The sequence below is a fragment of the Gavia stellata genome, chromosome 4, assembly GCF_030936135.1.
Source record: "Gavia stellata isolate bGavSte3 chromosome 4, bGavSte3.hap2, whole genome shotgun sequence".
In the NCBI taxonomy this organism is placed as follows: domain Eukaryota; kingdom Metazoa; phylum Chordata; class Aves; order Gaviiformes; family Gaviidae; genus Gavia; species Gavia stellata.
This window is the reverse complement of record NC_082597.1, coordinates 33,007,702-33,021,410: the sequence shown is the minus strand read 5'-3', so window position 1 is coordinate 33,021,410 and position 13,709 is coordinate 33,007,702. Positions and strand designations below refer to the sequence as shown.

At 38.9% G+C, this 13,709-nt stretch overlaps 1 protein-coding gene across 3 annotated transcripts in view; it reads right to left on the bottom strand.

Moving 5' to 3' along the window:
- The window catches only part of PDZRN4 (PDZ domain containing ring finger 4), a 255,132-nt gene that overhangs the window by 141,070 nt on the left and 100,353 nt on the right, over window positions 1-13,709 (bottom strand). The window lies entirely within an intron of this gene.

Below are 13,709 nucleotides of genomic sequence, written 5' to 3'. Positions count from 1 at the left end.
AGATAGATTTTTTTTCCCTGTGGCAAGTTTCTGTGGTCACAGAATCCTTCTTTCACCACACTAATATTTAAGCTTCTGTCTTTCTTTGTCTGCTATTTCTGCTCTGTCAAACCTCATAATACCCATTTTATTGCTAAAGTCTTATGAAAAGAAACAGGTTACCCAAAAAGGAAACATTATGGTCTATCCCATTAAACACAGTAAAACTTTAAATCTCACATAAAAATAGGTCATCCAATTACATGGTAAAAGCGACATTTTTTCATTGTCCAGTACACAATATATTTACAGGAAAATTACCAGAAACCCCTCAGCTGTATCAGATCTGAACCTTATATTTAGATGCAGTCATATATTACTGCTGATAATGTGATGTCAGTGAATAGATTGGAATTTTTCACTGTCCTTTATCAAGATAAATTGTTCTGTCAATAGCAAATGGCTGGCAAGTATTAACACTCTGCACACTATATGACTTTTCATTCCAAGCAAAAATTGTATTTAATGCTTTTGCACAAAATCTATGGCCGTGACTATCCCTATTACCTATTTAACTACCTTTTAAAAGGAGGATTTATTTCTGCAAATTAGGACCTGGGTAACAAGACGGTATCATGCATCATAAACTTTAAGTCAATACAAGGCAGGACACTTGCAGTTCGAATGGGGAAATACCTTTCTCTCATCACTTGGTCATCCACTAGCATTACCAAGCTGTGGTGGGAGCAGCTGCTCAGAGCAGAACTTTATCTTGGCGTTCTTCCACCTACACTGCCACCGCGTCCCACAGTAGCAATTTGCTCATTGGCCTATTACTTTCAATAGGTATTCCAGTAATTGGCTATTTCACACTTGTAAGGCTTGAACTGGCAGAGTGCAAAGGGCAGGCAACCAGCCTGTCAGGGGCCTGCAAGCCGGTCGTCCATCAATTATCATCAGCTTTTACAAGAATGAGCAAATGCTCTGAAACCTTGTTGGCTTGGATCAGCTCTGCTATGAGCGTAATTTATCCCCAAACAGTGTTAAGTTCCTATCTGAAGAACGAGGAGGTTGCTATGGAGTGAGTAACATGTTTGTTGGTTGGCACGTGCTGGGGCAGGAGGCGGCGGGGGCGGGGGGGACGTTGTTGATTATCTGGAGGATTGTAGCTTCTGCTGGGTTCTGTGGCCACCTGCTGTCCTACACCCGCTCCCTTTGCCAAGACGTGCTCAAAGCAGACGAACAGAGTTTGTTTTGTAAATGATAACTTCAAAGGAAAAAAGGCCCAGCCTACGGCTGCCTGGAAAGGCTGGGCACACCTGAGCCACTGGTATTTCAGGCAAATTGTTCTACATCTGCATTTATGACGGAGAGAAACATATCTGAAAGAAAACCAGGGTTAAACCATTCAGGTAGGTTAGAAAGTTATAGTGATCATAACCCTAATCACTTTTCTGCTTTAACCCAACAGTCCGAGAGGCTGCATTCACAACAAAGTCAAATCCGAGCTCTCGTGTTTCCTGCAGCATTTTACTCTGCATCCTTCCATGCCAGGCTTTTTCATTACCACTACTTAAAAAGCTAAAAGGCATGCAACATTTCTGCTAATCTTATTTCCTATTTGTTAGATGTCCAAATTCTAGGTAATACCATTTAGTATAATGTGGCTGGGACTTACTTTCTACCAGCTTCTTGTACAAACAACCCAGAGAAATCCTCCCCAAAGGCGAATTTGATCTGTTGACTAGCTAATTGACAAAGTGGACTCTTGTCTAGCAATTACCAGCCTTGAGCGAAGTAAACAAACCACAGATTTTAAAAAATAAACAAGCTCTTCTATTATATGTGCTAATAAAATCCTAAGTACTTAAAAAAGATGAGAAAAAAATCACATACATGTTAAGAGCCAAGTGATTTAGAAAGCTGCTAGGGATGTTCAAAAATCAATTCCAAACTTCGAGAGGACATGACTAAGACTCTTAATAAATCCACCTCCAAATGGATCTAAGAGTTACGCACCCTTACTAGTTGAATAAATGAAGTGACACTGAAGCATATCTAATTGTAATACATCACAAGATAATCTGTCAAGCCCCAAGTGTTCAGGTCCTGTCACCCTTCTTCATCCATTATTTATACATAACCTTCATTGCCAGTGAAACCCCTATGAAGTATAGCTTGGCATCCAAATGCAGCCGTTTTAGCCACTCAGCAGATACAGTCAGGAATCAAACCCCTACAAACTCTCCAAAATAGCTGATATTCTGCTGGAGAGAGAGTTCAGAAAGGAATAAACACGCAGAATCCATAACTGTTTTCTGCTTTGCTTAATGGACTGAAGAGCTACCCACCCCCGTGTCTTTGCAGTGGACACTGCGGTATGCCCTGCTGCCAAAGCTTGCTTTATACCCATTTCAAGATGCTACCCAGAGCCCCTCTAGCCTTTATTTCTTTATCCTATTTTAGACAGGAAGGTTCGCCTAGAAACACATCTCAGTGCTCTTAACAGCATCTGCTGTGGTAATAGGCAAGCAAACTAATGGAGCAGTGCAATATTTTTTACTCCAAACTTGCCAAAGATGTGTGAAGGGCAAACAGTTGGACATATTTACATACATTCATGATCCAGAAAGTCTCAGTTCAGCAGCTGCTGCAGCAAAAGGCAATCCTTCCCTGTTAGCCCGCTCAGCGAGCACAGCTCTGCTTCACATCCTGCTGAGAGTGATGGGCGGTTTGCAGGGGAAGCCTCCGGAGCGATAGCTGGGCTGGGGACTTTTCGCTGACTCTCATTTTTGTAGCTGAAGTCGCAAATTCTTAATCACCACATTACTGCAGAAGAAACAGGGGTTCCTCCCCTTGTTCCTCTTCTCCCCCCAAGACACACATAAACATTTTTTAAATGCGAGAATAAAGATGCACATTTCACGGTACTTCAGCAGTTCAGCCAGGACCTCTGCTTCACTCACAAGGCTGCGATAACAACCCCAATCTGCTTCAGGCATGCAGCACTAGAAAATTAAAGGTCCTGTAAATTACATGGCTATATTTCTCCCACAGCCCAATTAAAGGCTTTATTATTTGTCAATGAAGTACCAAATAAAAAAGGTATCCTCCAGATAAGGCAGCTGTTGCCACTTGGCTCTGGTGAGCCTTTATTTATGTTCCATAAGTTTGCAGCATGAAAGTTGCTGATAGGCCATGTGCATTATTACCAGATGCCCCATGGAAACTGCTTGTGTCCCCAGGGCCAAGTTCTCAATAGCACACGTCTTTTCCAGTAGGCAAGCAGTCTATTCACATGTGGTGCGATTTGTGTTATCGCCTTCTGCCTTTGTAGCTCTGAAATAGCAGACACTGCCTCCCAGTTAACAAAGCATCCTCCAGCAGCCACAGACCCCTGTCCTGAGCTGGTACCTGCCTCTCGGTATGATGGCTGGTATGTCCAGGGGTGGCCAGAGATATCAATAAGATTTTTCCCCTGTATACTCAGAAGGAAACAGGACAAGGCCTCTGAGCAATACCTTCATCCTGCTGAGAGTCGCTATCACTTGTTCCTAGGCTAAAAAGGTTGGCTGCTGTTGTCCCTGCTGCCCATATTCCCTCCCAGCTGCCCAGCAGTAACTCTGCGCAGAGCTGAAGCCTCTCTCTTTTTCCTCATCTCCCATTTGCATTGACTTAATTAAAACATGTTTTCTTTTTTTAACATAAAGAACAATGGCTTATGAGCTCTTACTACGGCTGTATGTTTTCATCCCCAGGAAATGGTAAGAGCCCTTAGGAAGCGAGGCATTAAGACATCAACAGAGCACTCCCATGGCTTAATGCGCACGATTCTCTCCCCTTCCCCATCTTTTTTAATTTCAGGCACTTCCTACTTCCTATTTGGGCTTCTGAGTGATACGAGTGTGTAATTAATGAAAAAAGACATTAACACCTACAAGGCACTCTTCAGACATCAAAAAAATCAAGCTATGCAATTCTGCTCGCTGTTTCTTGTAATTACAACATTAATGTCTTACTTTCGGGGAAAAATAAAGTTCCTGTATTTCACAGATGATGGCAGAGCTAAAAATTAATTTAAGATGATAATGCTACATGAAAATAAAAACCTCTTCTGATTGAATTTCAAGGACTCTTCTGTTTAACTAGCTTCAAGAGTCCTTTTTTTGATCATAATAAAATTATTTGCCATATGGTTCAGATGCTTGTGATCCTCTCTCAATGAGAGGATTATGCATGAGCTATAATGCCTACTGTAGCTGCAGCCAAGCACACAGCTGGCTCTGATAATGCCAACAAATGGCTTCATCTATCTCAATGTCACGTAGGAGCTGGTGCGATGAGAATCAGCCTGGAGTACAATTAAAATCTACATCATCTGTGAGAAAGGTGATGGAGGTTCTGACATCAGAGCTGTGCCAGATTCATCCTCTTTCCATTGTAACAGAAGAAACATGTTGCCCCTTTCACCCTGTCACACTAATGATGTGCTTTGCACATCCCTTCCTGTGCACATTAAAGGTAGTAAATCAGGGAGACTCCTATTTAAAAGCTTCACCTTTATCTGACATTCAGTAACGAGAACAATTTCTAAATTTAAGTTAAGTGTATTCCTTGCTCCCCTCTCTGTGATGAGATAATGCCATTTGAAGTCCGCAAGTGAAATATGCGTAGAGGAGTTTATGATCCATATGGCCCCAACTTGTGACAGTATGCAAGAATTTCCTTGTTTTAGTTCCGCGATATTTAGTCACACTAATAAAACCAGGCTTGCACATCCGTTTCTTCCACCAAACCAAATTTTATTGCAAAAAATGGCCATAATTCACAACAAACAAGCTTGATATCAAGACACTGATGAACCTCCTCTGTTAGGGTTTTAAAGCTAGTGGGAGACTTGTGCAATGATTTTGTTTTATTGTTAAATTCATTAAAGGGAAAACCCACAAATGTGTTTTATTAGCATTTTCAACGACTTAACGTAAATATAAGACATAATTACTTATGCCTGGCTCTCAAATTTTATTACAAGCCAGGGTTCTGTTAAAATATTTTAAGCCTTTGGATGTCAAAAAATGTAAAGCCTGTCTGGCGGAACATGGCAAGACACTAGCTAATGCTGTTTTCTCCTTTTTGTCAATTTAGCTGTATCAGTTTGTGTGGCACATTGCAAATGGTATTGCTAATCAATGCAATGTAGGCACTGGAAAATGAAGATACGCAGTTTTACACTCACTTGTGATCTTCACTGGGTTTGAGATGTAATCAAAGTCTATTTAAAAACCTTTAATCACACTATATACATGCAGACCATTTTCAACTATCCCCTGGTTAGGACTTAAGTCAAAGTCCCAGTGCGTGCCCCTTAATTACACTGCTAAACGTATTTTTAAATGCTCTTGTTTTGTACTAAATAAGACAAAATACATTGCAATTGACTTTCCACTGTGTTACTCCAGCTTAATGCCATTTGTCATAATGGTGTTACACTATGATAAAACTAACGATATGCAAATGTTATGCACCAACATCAAATATCTAAATCTGGGAACATAACGCAGAGCCTCTCTCCATATGAAAATGAGCACCTTGTTGCTTTCTGTTAAGCAGTCAATGATAATAGAAGGTATTGCCTAGATGGCAGCCTGCACATCTGTAACAACATTGCTCTATTAAGTTGATTTAGACAAAATGACAGCAACATCCTCTTCCACAAGAGCTTATGTGGTACAAGCTTTGGAGGAACACCCAGGTGACATAAAAATCTACTATTTAATATAGCGAAAATTACAAAACTTAAATTTTAAAGAACTAAATCTACTCAGAGTTTCTAAGGAATACTTAAGAAAGCAGATGTCTCTAAACTTAGCAATGCAATCCTTGCAGTTTATGTAAAATGTCATTGCTCCCAGGGTAAAAAAGACAAGGAAGAAAATCCAAGCAAAATTTTTACTGCACTTGCTATGTCTGCCCATATCTAAAGTTACCAAGCTACAGAGAAATGAAACAAAAAGCTGGGTGCCGGGGCCTTATGCCTCGTTGAATAAATGTTTGTTCTCTCAGCCTTCACTCTTGTTTTTTTTTCCTCCCTAAATAATAACAGCTGGTAACTGCATAACAATACACCCATTTACAATTCAGGTATGGGCTCTTCACAACTCCTACCAAAGAAACTCTGCATTTGAAGACAAGACACCTGCAGTTATATGGAAGTTCAGCCTCCCTCCTTTATCTGAGTAAATAAACACACAGTAGTAAATAAACACACAGTAGCCTATGTCCAAGTTTGAAAAAGAACTGCAAAAGCTCAAAAAAGCAACCACTCCAAATGACAAACTATCATTTTCCGTGCAGCCTTCAATAGCTCTGGAATAAGTAAGTCACACCACAGAAAAGGTAAAAAACATTGAGCAAGAATTTGTAATATCAGTAAAGGTGACAGATATCCTCCAAAATGCAAAAACCTCCTCCCATGAGGTGAAAATGCCATTGGAAACTATTCACATGCTTCCTCTACACCCCCAAAAACTGTACTACAGCTACCCCAACTCAGCATGAGAGACTGATCTACACAGTTATATACACACCTCTGCAGAGCTCCCACAAATCCAGAAGTCTAAGAAAATCTTACATATTCAGAAATTTTAAATCCTGATATATAATCTTGAAAAATAAGTATAGAGGTATTGTATCGTAAGAGACACTCTTCAATAATATAACTAGAAAACTAAATCTGGGAGCTTTCTAGTAGCAGCAGAGAATCATGCTGGCTAAATGTGGCTCTTTAAAGAAGACGCCAAAGTTATAATGCAGATAGAAGTGCAACAGAGACAGAGAAAGACAGACCACCATCCTCCCATATTAAGAATCTGAAGATCAATTCAAAAAGCCATTGATTTAATGAATCAACTATTTCATAAAATTGATAAAATAATTTGAAATCACACTGCTCAATTTCTAGAAGCAAGACTTCAAAAATTTCCTTATCTCTGGTAAACTAGAAGTTCTTGATGGTGTGTGACTCGGCCTAAGCCATCAATATATTTTTAGTGTATAATACTTAATAGCACCCAATGGTACGATAATACTTCAAAGAAAATTAAGACAGAACTAATCTCCGCATTAGCTACAGGAAAAGAGAGGAAGAGATGAAGAAAAAAGGAGATGTGATTGACCGAAGGAAGAAACTTTATGGTAATCCCATCCTTTAAGACTTGTGTGTGCTTTTACCTTGTCAATGTTCACAACAAAAACTGCATTCTGCAAGCTCTCACACATACTGCCAGACCCCTGAACTTCCACTGTTTCAAATAACCAGGCTCAGGAAAAGCCACATAAAAGAAGTTTGCTTCTGCCCAGAAAAAAAAAAAAAGATAACTTTGTTAAACCCTCCCATCCCCAACACACACACCTACAAAAGAACAAAACCTAGCTTTAATTCTTGAATTATTTGATGAAAATAGCAGAAGTTAGAGTGAAAATGTATAAAGACATAGAGATAAACCAATCAGATGTGAAATAGTAAAAAACCTATTCTTTAGAAAACAGACAGAGATAACTGACTCTATGAGGACCTTGTAGAGCCCAAATTCAGAATGTCATAAAGTACCTTCAAGTCATGATAATCTAGACCACTAGTGAAGCACTGAGACTGGAGAGGAGAAAAAAGAAGAATCACAAAGAGCTATCTATCCCATATGATGTTCTTTCTATTTTTCTCATACTTGGCAAATCTCTCCACCTGTAATGTTCTCTGAACTTACTGTTCTAAGTAATTCAGAAACAATAAATTGTACAGAGACTGCTTCTTATCTTAGCAAGCTGAGTAGTCCCAAGTCAGTTTCCGGTTAACTCACTTTCAAACATCCAAAATGTTTTATTGCAAGGTTTTAACAGTGTTTGCCAGCATTGATATAATCCAATACTGCACGCTGCTGAAGTCCTCACCACCGGCTGAGCACCTAGATGCAGATTGCAGCAAGAGCTACTGCAAAAGCAAATTTTTATCCGTTGAGTAAAATGTGATATTTTATTATTTTTTGTCGTTTAAGATCAGAATATAATTCTCTTTAGAATGTGAAATATTTCTTCACAGTTATTTAAATCAAAATATCTACAGGTCTGGGTTCTTAAAAGGTGCAAGAGGTTGTGATACAAGAATGGGTATATGTGTTTAGGTTATTACTCATCTCCAAACAGTATTGCTCCTTGTTTTAAAGGTCGTATCAGAATCTCAAAGAGCATGAGAAAAGAGAAAGAAGATGGGAAAAAAGGAAGTTTATTTGTGAGCTTGCTCCAGTGTACCTTGAAGCTTTAATATTTTCTGTTCACCTTCTTCTACTTCCATTTTGCATTTTCCTAGAACCAGCTGTCTATTCATAAAGCCAGAAAGATATTGCTTAATATAGCATCAGTATTCCTGGTATAGCACTGACAGTATAGCACTGACAGATTAGAAAAGGTTGTTGAAAAGCAAATGCATATATGCAAATGTTTTTTTATATTAAATGGAAACATTCCAAAAACTCAAATGATCCATGTGAAATTTTAATTATAACTTAACAGCTGTTTGAACTAATTGAAGGATATCAGAAAGGTGATTTCCTTCTCATTGTAATTAAAGAGTTAAGCCTAATTTACTGTTGTCAGAACAAGACTAAATACCAATCTGGTCTGCCTAATTACATAAAAAGGTAAAGAGGAGAACTTCAAGACAGACATCAGAATGATTCCTCCCACCTCAAAAAAACCCCAACACACACACACACACACCCTCCCCCAGTAAAAGAAAAGTAAAACGGGCAAGTTTCACAGTCATTGCTTCTACCCTATATCTTTTCTGGCAAGAATATGGGCGATGACCTTTAAAGCAAAAGTAAGCAATTCATTCTAATTCTGCTTTGCCACCCTTTTATTAATTTTGCCTAGAAGCTATTTTCATTTCTATTTCCTTGGCTTCACAGCCTTATTGTTTAATACTGTGGCTGTGCATAAAGGTAAACATATGTTTTGCATTCACTAATGTGGTATTATCTAGTTGTCACCAGCGAAAGAATAATGCAATACAGAAATAATGCTGAAACACTTGTTGGTCTATGACAATATACTTTTTTTTTCCCCATAACTTTGAAGGAAAATAGCAAGAACAAAAAATGTTTTTGATCTCTATTGTAAATACGTATTGCAATATGCATACTTTTTAATGATGCAATAAATACAATGGTCTTCATAACAAATACAATCCTTCCAAATGTACCTGAACAAAAATTAGAAGCCATTTCTATAACATTAAAAGTTCAAAGATTTTGTTTTCTAAGTAAACCACTGATTAACAGATAACCTATGCAGATCATGGGAACTTTTCTACTCCACCTTTTTCCACCTATCTTGCAACACAACTGCCACTATTGAAAAGAAGCACAGAAGATTTACCAGGGACACAAACCCTGGCCACAACTGTCAATAATGTTCAATACAAAGTTAATTGCTGAAGTATAAATTACGTCAACATTTTTATATATATATATATATAAAAAATTTACTAAAGTACGTTACCGCCAACACATTGTACTAAACACCAAAGAATTCCAAAGTGATATATTCAGGCAGAGGGGCAGAAGTGGTGAGAGATGAGTGAAAGAGTGCAACCTGTGAATGATATGCTCCTGAAGAAAAGTGCATCTGTATATTTAACTCACATTTGCACCACACCTGAAGCTCTGCGTGGCTCACATGCAATCAGCATCAGATCCTAGAGAAAATGAGGAGCAGAATTCCAGAAGAATTACAAACAGCTACACTATGTGGGATGTCAGCAATAGATCTGAGATAGATCTATCTAATAGACAGGAAGCCAAGTGAAAAATGTGAAAACATCCGGAGATGTTTGGACCACAAGGATCAAGGAAGTGCCAATGTAATAGGTAAGACACAGAAGACATTTCCACTGTCTTTAACAAAGACCAGTGCTGATGGGAACGAAGAGAGGCCAAACAGTCTTAGATCTGTGGAGCACCCAGGCTAACAGTAAGGCATTTTGTGCTGAATATGAGCTGTGGCCAGACAGGTGTAGTTTGCAGTTCAGTTCATTAAGGCTATTTTAAACAGACACAAGCAAAATACAGAGGGAGAATCGTATACTGAAAATATCAGAGACAAGTTTGCAGTCAGCACACTTTCTGCATTTTGCCACACAAGAATCCTTACATCAACTCAGTTGCACTCTAAGCAGTAAACACTCTGCTTTTATGCTCAATTAATGTGACTTAATCCAGCCACAAGCAGACTATTTCAGAAAACTAGATTGTGCTGGGATTCCCCTGCCTCCTTGTGCTCTAGTGGTTCTCCCGACCTTGAAAAGTCTCTTGTTTATCCTCCATACAACACAATTTTCTACATCTTTCTGAACAGCTAAAAAGAGACAATGTACAGCAAAAACTTAAACAGGGGTTATAAAAGTATACTTGAAAACCATCTTTGACTAATTAATTTCAAAGCAGATAATAAAAAAAGAGCAATTTTATTCTCTACATATTACAAACATAAATTGTATACACTCTATTTCAGCTGCTGTGCCCTCCTCACAAAGCAAGGCTTAACTCCCACGTCAGTAGGAACAGCTAAAGATGTTCCTCCACCTTCCTTCCACTGCTTTCTTGCTCATTCATTTGTGCTTCACCCTATGCTCAGATGTTGTGAAAAATCTTAATGCAGATTTATCTCAGGGACATTTACAGAAATATTTACCTTTACAGGTACATCCCATTGGTTTACTTCCCCAGATAAGAAGCTACTAGAATCAAATTATTTTACTACTCATCTTTTTCTGTCCTGTCAAAAGTATGTTTAATGCAATCTATGTGATGAATGTGGCCTCATGAAAAGTGGGAGGGAAAATTAATTTGGGGGGTCTGACAATGAAAAGATCATTTGTCATTATTGTGCTGAGCTGTGCCGGCAAATGACTAGAGCCCTGCAATGTATTGTTAGACCCCAGTGGCTGCTGCCCGTTTTCTGCCCCTTCCTTCAGCAAACTCCTCCTTCCTAACGCTTCAGTTTGCTCTGAATAAAGGTTATTAGCAATACTAACCAGCCAGCATGGGGAGCTTGGATGCAGTGGGGGTGGGACATGAATTTGTAAGAACTAATTTGTCTAATGTTCGGTAACAAAGGCAAAGCGTCTGTGCTGTGAATTAATATAGCATCAATCACTGACTAACTGCTTCAGCACATGTAATGAGAATATTCTCAGGCCAGCCCCATGGTCTACACAGACAGCTGAAGAGATAATAACCGGAATGGAATTTTTATTTCAATGCAACTCCCATCTTCAAAGCAAGAAAGAACCTAGGGAGACTATCCTTGGTGTTTATGTAAGTGTGTGTGTGTATATATATATTTTATGTATCTGTATATACACACACACATGCATAACAGCCTTTCAGAAAAAGCTTAGAATGAAAGTATTTATTTTGAAAAGTAATGCCTGGTACTTAGAAATATGTTCAGTTGATTGTAAGGTTCCCGGCTGAATAGTGCTTTTCTTTTAAATCTCTGAGTTGTTTTACCTTCTCTCCAGTAGATGTTTTTAATGATGTAGTTAGCTCATCTTATTACCATTTTAGTTTGTATAAAAATAAAGAACGCTTGAAAGCAATTTAATATCCAAAAGAGGTTTTTTTCCTCCCCTTCATTTTCTGACCACATTAAGGGCAGACACAGAAACACATATTTTAATACTTTTACATTAAATGTAGTCACAATTTGAAAACCACATCCACTCGCATTTCTTTAACAAGGACATTTACTGTTTGCATAGTAACAACCTCCCATTGTTTGCAAAACAGAAAAAAGGCAAATGCATTTTTTGACATTAATAAAAATTTAAAAATCATTGTCAATCAAAAATGTGTCTAGACTAGGATCAGCTGGAACAATTAGTGGTTGCACTGGGCAACTCACTGCACTGCCACCACTGGAAAAAATTAATTCTCTGTATAAAAAGATTTATCAGGGAGAGTTTAGGAGTGCCAGAGAAGCCCAAAGAAGAACTTAAAAAGAGAACAAAGAATTAAGGAGAAGTAGAAAACAGACCTTTATTAAAAGGTGAAAATGAATATGCCATTTACAATTAAAAGGTTCGCTGAACTCTGCATACTGATTGCGTGCTCCAGCACAACACGCCCAGCCTACTTGATCTTCAGCACTCTCACCCTAAGAAGGCTGCAGTGAAGCAATGAGGATATTTTATCTGGTATTTATAACGAGGAAGAAGACAGCCCTTCTCAAGTCAGACATGCCAAAGAATGAGAAGTTGTTGCAGGTCATTACCAAAGCACTCTCGTCATCCCCCCCACCCCACCCCCGCCAATTTATGTTATTACTCTGTTAAATATTTTGCCACCTTCAGCAGAGTATGATAGCCTTAGAGACATCTAGACTGCCTCCTAGATCAAACCATAGGCTTTCAAGGGTGACAGGTACGCTGCCATCCAGTCTAAATGGCTTGATATTTCACCCATCTTGTACTGCATACATTGTTAGGCACAGGTCTCAAATAACACACCAAAACCAGGAAGTTAAAACACTGTGAGTTCAAGGCAATTCATATTATCCTCTTTGACAGACAAGCCCTGCACTGCCACAACCCTGTCTCTAAGCTACCGTGACCCCGGGGAAACAACAGGAGGGAGCAAAGCATGGCCTAGTGTTTCCAATCAGGACAGTTTTGTGGAAATATCATCACGTGACATTTTGGAAAAAATATGCTATAACATAACACTGGGAGATAGTACTTAGAGTGGTCTGAAACGGAAAACAGAAGTCTATCTGCCTTTGCCTATGCAACCGAGGAGCAGAGGGAGAGCCATGGCTGCCCAAAGTAGCGTACAAAGAAAACACCTCTTTGTTTTTTAGCAAAGAAAGGATGAGCTGCAACCATCCTCCCCCAACAGCCTTCAGTGTAACCACTGGGAAAGGCTGAGGTTTGTGCTCTCGTGGGTGAGAGGCACTGGAACTAACTGCAAGTGCAACTTCATTTAAACTCCTGTAGATAAAACGCATGTATCAGGACAAAAAATATATATATGTGCGTGTATAGGAATAGCCATGCGGCATTCTGACCAAGCAGGACACCACTATACTAGTTAAATTAAACACTGGTTAAACTGAACACAGAGAAGGAAAAAATTTAATTTGTATTATTTAACTGTGGAGCAATTACTTACTTGACAAGATCAATGGGGAACTATTAAACATGTACCTGAAATGCCCCTTCACCATTTGCATGTCACATAAAAAACTTTTTTGATCATTTTTATACATATGAAGTATTAAGCCTTTAGTTACATAATGGACCTATACACTGTCTTTATTGCTGGAGAAAGTAGGTCCTATAGCTCCAACCTGAATTAATGGAGAACATAAGCCTCTTTTACTTAAGACGTACAATAAGCAGTCCATAGTATCAGTCCAGGATGAGTCCTAGGAAGGAACTGTGATTCAAATACAGAATTCTTTCCGTTACTGTGACGGAGGAAGGAAGCAATTTACTGCAACTAAACAGAGACTGCAATGTATTTCCCTTTTCTTCTAGTAGCTGGTAGGTTGAGGCAGGTGCAGGGAATAAAGGCTGCATATCACAACAGCCCCTCTTCTTCTGCCCAGCTGGAAGAAGAGCTACATGCAGCCTCTCTCAGCCCACACTTCAATTCCCAGGACAAGAAAAAGGA